Source organism: Suricata suricatta, chromosome X (assembly GCF_006229205.1).
Source record: "Suricata suricatta isolate VVHF042 chromosome X, meerkat_22Aug2017_6uvM2_HiC, whole genome shotgun sequence".
Lineage (NCBI taxonomy): Eukaryota > Metazoa > Chordata > Mammalia > Carnivora > Herpestidae > Suricata > Suricata suricatta.
The window spans coordinates 40,131,277-40,140,667 of NC_043717.1; positions in this window are offsets into that span (position 1 = coordinate 40,131,277).

A 9,391-nucleotide genomic window follows, 5' to 3' on the forward strand; every position below is an offset into this window, starting at 1 on the left:
CTCCCAGACCTCACAACTTGGGATACTGCTACCCAAGCTGCTCGGAAACATCACACCCTGATCATTAATTCCCAAACTGTTTTGGAGACCTCCCATCCTGGGGCAGCGCCCCCAAAGTGGAGATGTGACACACTGGTCACAGATGGCCAAACACTGAGACCTCATACTCTGAGCACAGATCCCTAAATAATTCTGAAACCTTGGACACAGACCCCCCCACACACAAATTGCTCAGAGACACCCTGGAAGATAGAGATAGAGCACTACATATCCCAGAGATCTCTTCCTAGAACAGAGCGCCACAAACAATTCAGAGGCTCATGCCCCCAGACACAGACCCCAAGGAGCACAGAGATCTCACAGTCCAGAAACAGGTCCCTGTTAAGAGAATTCCAACTCTAGGACACCTGGATGGCTCAGGTGGTTAAGTGTCCAACTTCAGCTCAGGTCATGATCTCGTTGTTCATGAGTCCGAGCTCCTTGTAGGGCTCTGTGCTGACAGCTCGGAGCCTAGAGCCTGCTTCAGAGTCTATGTCTCTCTCTGTGCCCCTCCCCTGGTCATGCTCTCTCAAAAATAAACATTAAACAATTCCAACCCTGGGAAACAAATCTATATACAGCTCCGTGAACCCACACCTTCTGACACAGACCCCTAAATGGTTCAGAGTCAGGACATCCTAGGCAAAGACTGCTAAACCTCAGAGAACTCATGCTTTGTAACCCACATATCCCAAGAGCTCAGAGACCTGAAAAATCTGATTACAGACCCCCACAAATCTTCACAACCAGGGATAAAGAAAGACCCACCAATTTCTCAAGAGAACTTCCAAACGGATAAGGATGGACAGTTCAGAGACACCCCCACACACACCGTCTTCTCAGACCACCAGACCACTTAGACCTCATACTCTGAACACAAGAGAGCCCTGAGATCCCATACATTGGAACACAGGCCCTAAACCAGCTCAGAGATCTCACACCCTTGATGCAGATTCCTATTCCGAGATGTCATGTCACGTACTGGACACAGATCTCCCCAAAACAGCTCAGAGCCTTCATACAACAAAGACAGATCCTCAAACAGCTCAGAGGCCTTCCACTCTGGTTCCCAGAAAAGCTCAGAGACCAGAAAATGGATACAAATCCTCTATATAGCTCAGAGACTTCGCACCGTGTAATACAGACCTCCCAATGACTCTGAGATCACATATCCTGGATGCAGACGCCAAACGGCTTAGAAACCTATCCTAGGTTCATGTCCCCGAACAGCTCAGAATCTTCACATTCTCGGCAGACCTCCAAATGATTCAGAAATATCATACCCTTAACTCAGACCCCCAAACCACTTGTGGAACTCCCACTTTGTACTCCTATCCAGAAAGATTTCAGACACCTGACGCTCAATGGACACAGATCACCAAAGAGCATAGAAACCTCACCTTCTGTTCAAAGTCCACCAGAAGAGAGACCTAGTAACCGGGACACAGACCCACAACAGCTTAGGGATGTCACGTTGTGGACACAGGCTCTCAAACAACCCAGAGAACTTCTAACCCAGGAGACAGACACAAAAAGAGCTCAGAGACAGCACACCCTGGCGATGTGTACCCACACAGTTCGACACCTCCCATTATGGGACAGAAATCCTCAAAGAGTTCATTAACCTCACGGTCTGGAAAGCAGACCCAGAAACAGGCCAGAGACCTCACCTGTCAGACATACAATGCCAAAATGCGCAGAGTTAACGTTACACTCTAGGACATGAATCCACCCCCACACCCAGCTCAGAGACAACAGCCTGGACAAAGACCCCCCGCAAAACACATTAGTAACAGAACCCCAAACCTCTCAAGAGACCTCAAACCCTGGAAACAGACCCCTGGTAAGTCAGAGACCTAATACCCTGGGACTGAGACTCTCCCAACAGGAGCAGCCTCACCCTTGGAAACAGGGATCTCAACACCAACACCAAGCGATGCAGAGATCAGAGATCTCACACTCTGGGGCACAGAAGTTCAGCACCTCAGAGGCCTGAGAAAGTATAAAGACATCAGTAGAAAGACCTCAATCTTGACACAGACCCTGAAACTCCTCTGAAAAATCATACCCGGGGACAAATCCACATCATAGAGAACTCATTCCCTGGGACATGGGCTCAAGACAGGAGCAGGGGTGGAGAACACCCTGTGCCGAGACACTCAAACACACCTGAGTCCTCATATGAGGACAGACCCCAAACAGCTCAGCCACCTCATACCTGAAAGGAAGGATCTCTAAGGAGCTCAGGGACACTACATCCTGCACAGACCATCACAGAGTTGAGAGATTTCACATACCGAATAAAGACCTCCAAAGAGTGCAGAAAACTCACTAACTGGCACCCCTCTCTCCTGAGTTGAAAGGTCAGAGACTGTGACCCTGGAATAAATCCTTAATGAGTCCGATGTATCACACTCTGGGACGTCCCAAAAGGAGGGGACTTCACACCTGAAAATACCCCCAAAACATGTTAAGAAACTCTCAAGCAGAAAGAGCTCAGGGACCACATAACTCTAGAACCCAGAGGTCAGACAGCTCAGAGATCATACAGTGTAGACATAGTCACCCAAACGGCTCAGTGAACTCACCCCTGGAATGTAGACCGGAAAAAGCTCAGAACCCTTGGATCCTTTCAAGACTTAAGAGTATAGACCCCAAAATACAATTCGGAGAATATTTCAGATGCAGAGCATCAAAGCATTCAGAGACCTTAAATTGTGGGACACGTACATCTAGACAGATCAAGGACCTCACACCCTGGATGTACACACAAAACAGCTCAGAGAATTTAAATTCTAGGAAAAACACGCCCCAAAAGAACAGACCTCACGTCCTGTGACATACTGACAGAAAGATCAAAACTACACAAGCAGAGATAGATACCCATGACTATTTCAGGGCCATGTCCAGGGACCCACAAACAGATCATAGACCTCAATCCCTGTGACATACGCACATAAAAACATCAGAAGATACTTCACATGCCAGGACATACACCTACAAACAGTTTGGAGCACTCATGTCCTGGGAAATAAACCAAAGAATCGATCAGGGACCTTACATATTGGGACTTACACTCACATAGAGACCAGAGATTCAAATCCTGGGACATAAACCCAAAACACCTCAGAGACCTTACATGCTGGGGCAAAGAAAAATCGAAACCTGACGACTTGAGACACAGAACCCCAAATAGATCAGAGACCACATGCTGTTGACACACATGCGAAGAACAGACCCTCACCTCCTAAGACATACAACCATAAAGGGATCAGGCACTCTTTTTTTTAAATGTTTATTTTACTTTTGAGAGAGAGAGAGAGAGACAGAACATGAGCAGAGGAGGAGTGGAGAGAAAGGGAGACACAGAATCAGCACAGAGCCCGATGCGGGGCTCAAACTCATGTACTGTGAGATCATGACCTTAGCTGAAGTCAGACACTTAACTGACTGAGTCACCCAGGTGCCCTGGGATCTGACAACTCTTATCTTGATGTACACCCACAAACAAATCTGACATCCTGCAACACGGACCCTCAGGGACCTCACACCCTCGGACAGATACCCGCAATAAACCTTGCAAGTTGAAAATACACACAGAACTAGACGAAAGACTGCTTGCTCATCTGGTGACATAAATCCAAAAAGTGGTCAGAGAGCTCATGTCTTAGGACATATATTTAACAGTCATAACAGAGACTTCAGATCCTAAGACATGCCCGCAAAACATTAGGGAGCATACACCATGGGGATGTGTACCCACAAAGAGACCAGATACTACCCGCTAGGGCGTGAGTGGAAAAAGAGCAGAGAGATGTACATTCTAAGAAACACACTAAGATATCCTGGGAAATGCATCCACAGAAACGACTGGAGACCTCGAGTGTTTGACAGTACACCTAAATATCAGAGATATGAGATCACCTCCCAGAACCCAGAGTGACAAAATGTTGACAGACCTCATATGGTAGGAAATAGGCACAAAAACAGATCAGAAACCTCACATCCTAGGATACACACCCTCAAACAGTTCGCAGACATAAAGTTCTGCAAAATGCACTCAGACCATTCACACAGCTTGCATCCTGCAACACACACAACAAACAAATATGAGACCTCATCTCCAGGACTATACCTGCCAAGAGAATACAGGTAACGGATCCTGAGACACACTCAAAAATGTTATCAGTGGGGGCGCACCTGGGTGGCTCAGTCAGTTAAGTGTCTGACTTCAGCTCAGGTCATCATCTTGCAGTTTGTGGGTTTGAGCCCTGCGTCAGGTTCTGTGCTGACAGCTCAGAGCCTGGAGCCTGCTTCTGATTCTCTCTCTCTCTTTCTCTCTCTCTCTCTCTCTCTCTCTCGCTCTCGCTCTCGCTCTCGCTCTCTGCCCCTCCCCCGCTTATGCGCACTCTCTCTCTCACTCTCTCAGGAACAAATAAATAAACATTAAAAAAAGAAAAAATAAGAAACATATCAGTGACCTGAAATCCTGGGAAGACAGCCACAAGCAGATCAGAGACCCCCCCACCAGCAAAATATACACACAAAGTGGAGAGAGACACACATTCTGAAACACACACCCACAAACAGCTCAGAAAAATCATATATTGGGAAATACACCCACAAACACCTTGGGGACTTCACATCCTTGGACATACACCAACAGAGCAGATACCTCAAAACCTACCAATCACACCTGGAAACAGATCAGTCCTCACACATCAGGGAATACACCCAAAAAAACAGATCAAAGGGCTCATGTCCTGGGATGTCCATAGACGAAAGATTCTAGAGAGACTTCACAGCCTGAACATGCATCCACACATGGGTCACAGACCTCCAATCCAGCAACATACGGACACACAGCTCAGAGAGCTCATGTGCTGGAGCATACAAAACAAGAAGGCAGACCAGAGACCTCAAATTCACGATCAAGTCAGACACTCCACATGCTGAAAAATACACCCAGAAAATCACCCAGATGGTAGACATGCCATCTTACAGCAAGACCCACAGAGATCAGAGGGTTCGCTGTTTTAGCTTCAAATCTCTCTCTCTCCCTCTGGCCTCTGGTCCTGCCATAGCATTGTTCTCTGCGACTCTGCTTCCGTCGCCTCACAGCCCCATCTCAGTGCACATTGTCACTCAGTTTTCTGTTACGCCAAAGGCCCTCCCTCCCTTATGTAAAGACCCTTGTGATTAGAATCAGTCCTCCTGGGTAACGCAGGAAAACTGCTCCATCTCACAGTGCTTACTTAAGCCATACATGCGAAGTCCCTTTCTCCAGCTAAGACAAAATTTATAAGTTCCAGGAATGGGCTGGGCACGTATTTGGCAAGCCATCATTTAACCAAACAGAACATACATGCACAAAGAGAAACCTCACATCCTGCGACATAATGTACTTGACGACTTCACACATACCTTCAAAGAGAGGAGAGACCTTTTCCCCCTGGGACATGCGTGCAGAAGATGGGAGCGCCACATTCTGGGACATTTCACTAGGTAATGCTTAGAGCCCTCACGCTCTGGGAATTAAACCTACAAAGATAGAAGAGAACCCACTCTCGGGGACATACACACCCAGAGAGAACAGGAACCTGATATTCTGGGATATACACCAACACAAAGATCAGGGACCCCACATTCCAGGATCCCCAAACACACCAGATCTCTAACTCTTAGACAAATACACAAAAAGAGCAGAAAAGCAGCCCACACTCTCTGACACTGACACACACACACACACATACACACACACACAGATCAGGGACCTCACAAACTGGGACATAGGAACACAAACAGATCAGACCTCATGCCATTTACCAATGCACCCAAGGAGATGACACGTTCACATATGTGACATACACACACAATCAGATCAAAGACCTGATCTGAGAAATACAAGCAAAACCACACCAGACACCTTCAGTCCTGCAGTATGAACCAACAAACAGGTTGCACCCCTCACATGCTGGTAAATCCATCCAGATAAATTTGGACACCTGAAATCTTGGGGCATACCATTTCAAGGAGATCAGGGAGCTCAGATCTGGGATACATGCCCACAGGGATCCTCCCACAGAGGTGAAAGTCCTGCCATGCACAGAAATACACCCAGAAAACATCATTTCAGGGAGGTGGCAATGGGGGACATGTACCTACTAACAGATCAGAGGCCTCACATCTGAAACATACACCCAGGATGACCTCAGATATCTCACACTGGATATGTAGACCTTAACAGGTAAGAATTTCCCTTCATGGTATATATACCAACAAGCAAATCAGAAATGCTTGCAAATATCCTCTTAAGACATCAGACATCTGGGGGTGCCTGAATGGCTCAGTGGATCGAGCACACGACTTCAGTTCAGGTCATGATCTCACAGTTCGTGAGGTCAAGCTCGGCGTCGGGCTCTGTGCTGACAGGTCGGAGCCTGGAGCCTGCTTCCGATTCTGTGTCTCCCTCTCTCTCTGTTCCTCCTCCATTCATGCTGTCTCTCTCTCTCAAAAATAAATAAAAACATTAAAAATTTTAAAAAACCACATCAGACATCTGATGACCTGGAACATACCCCCACAAACAGCTCAGAGACTAACACTCTGGGATGTTCATTCACAGAACATCACAGATCTCACATCCTAGGAGGTGCACTGAGAAACAGATCACAGAACTCACCTGGAAAAAAAACAGCTAAAATACTAAACAAGTCAGAGACCTCATACCCCTGTTCATTCGCCAGTGACAAGATCATCCACTTCACACTATCAGAAAAATAACCCATGAAAATATGAGGGAATTTGTTTCATGGGCTACACACTCTGCTTCATTCCTGCTTCAGTCACCAGCACACATACCAGAGGCCTCCCACCATGACACAGAGACAAACAAACAGATCAGGGAATCACACATGCTGGGACATAAACCCAGAAATAGATCAGGCATTTCTAGCGAAAGGAACTATACTCACCAGGAGGTCAGAGTCCTTACACCATGAACACACACACCTCAAGAGTCCAGAGAATTCACATCCTGGGAACTGTATGCAAAATCAGATTCTCCTCTTCTAGGACATACACCCCAAAACAGCTGGCCCATAAATTCTGGGACACACACCATTACAGACATCAGAGACCTCACACCCTGGTTCATACACGCACACTTGGATCAGAGACCTCCTGCCAGCAGACACACACACACAGAGGTGTGGATGTACCCTGACAGCCAGCTAGAGACCTTCTAACCTGGGACGCTGCAGCTGTTTCTTAATCCGCCCTGTTTTTTGTTTGGTTGGTTGTTTCTTTGTTCGTTTTAAGAAAAGAAGCCCATAGGGCACCTGGAAGGCTTAGCTGGTACAGCATGCAACTCTTGATCTTGGGGTCATATATTTGAACCCCACATTGGGCTGGAGCCCACTAAAGAAAAAAAAGAAAAGAAAAGAAGACCATATCTATCCCATTTTTTTTGGTAAGTTTATTTATTTATTTATTTATTTATTTATGTATTTATTTTGAGACACACACACACACACACACACACACACACACACACACACACACACACAGTGAGCGAGCCAGGGAGGAGCAGAGAGAAGGGGAAAGTGAAATCCCAAGCAGGCTCCACAAACTGCGAGATCATGACCTGAGCTGAAACCAAGAGGCGGATGCTCAATCAACTAAAGCATCCAAGTGCCCCTCATCATGTCACTTTTTCTTTTTAATTTTTTAATGTTTATTTGTTTTTGACAGAGAGAGAGTGTATGTGTGTGAGCAGGGAGGGGCAAAGAGAGAGGGAGACACAGAATCTGAAGCAGGCTCCAGGCTTCGAGCTGTCAGCACAGAGCCCAATGCAGGGCTCGAACTCACGAGCTGGGAGATCATGACCTGAGCTGAGGTCGGAGTCTTAACTGACTGAGCCACCCAGGTGACCCTCATGTCACTTTTTCCGACTCTGTGTTCCGACTTTGTGTTCTCAGACTCTTGCCTTCACATGCCCTTCATATAAGGACACATGTGATTACATTGGGCCTACCCAGATAATCTAGGATAATTAACCATCTGAGAATGCTTAACTTAATCATATTAGCAAAGTCCCCTTTTCCATGTAGATTAACATAATTAGAAGTTCCAGGGATTAGGAAGTGGACATCTTCAGGCTATTATTATTTAGTCACACAAACAGCTCACAGACCTCACATCTGGAGTCATACACTTCCACATAAGGGAGACACTTTCCTCCCTCTCACATACATCCAAAAAGAACAGACACACACACATTTGGGGATGGATACCAAAAAAAAAATGCTCAGAGTCCTTAAGCACTTGGAATGAAACTCACAAACATAAGAAAACCTACCACCTAGGTCATACACACACAAACTCCAAAGAGAAACAGATTCTTAGACCTAAACCCACAATCGGGTCATACTTCACAAATTTGGACCTGTAACAGCAAACTGAATAGGCCTCACACCCTTGATAAACCCTCACAGAGACCAGACACTCAAATACTGTGATGTACACTCACAAAGAGATCAGAAGGCCTCACGTGAGAAATACCCTAAAAAGACATCACAGCCCACAAATATTGCCACCTGAAACTACAAACAGGTTAGAGGCCTTACATGCAGGGCATAAAGTGCAGAGATCTCAAAACGTACACCCACCAAAAGACCAGAAGCCTCACAACCCAAAATAGCTGCCCGCAGATATACCAGAGAGCTCAAATCCTACAGTATATAGCCACCATCGAGTCAGAGGCCTACAACCCAAAGAAAAAGAGCCAGAAACCCATCACAGACCTGAGATCTCACAACATATGCCCACAAAAGGATCAGAGGGGTTGTATTCTGGGACATGCTCTCAAATAGGTCAGAGGTTTCAAACCAAGGAAAATGACCCACTAAGAGCTCAGTAACCTCACGGCCTGGACATATACCTTCAGATCAGATAAATGTGTATCAACATATAGGGGCGCCGGGGTGGCTCAGTCAGTTAAGCGCCTGACTTCGGCTCAGGTCATGATCTTGCTGCTCGTGGGTTTCAGCCCCATGTGGGGCTCTGTGCTGATGCCTAGCTCACAGCCTGGAGTCTGCTTCGGATTCTGTGTCTCCCTCTCTCTCTGCCCCTCCTCAGCTCATGCTCTGTCTCTCTCTCTCTTTCAAAAATATATAAACATTAACAATTTTTTGAAAAATCAACATATAGATATACAGACATGGATATCCATATATATGTCTATATATCAGCAAACAAAAATAAATAATTCCCTCAAAAATAATTTAAAAATTTTGAAAAATCAACATATAGATATATAGACATGGATATCCATAGATATATCTCTCTATAC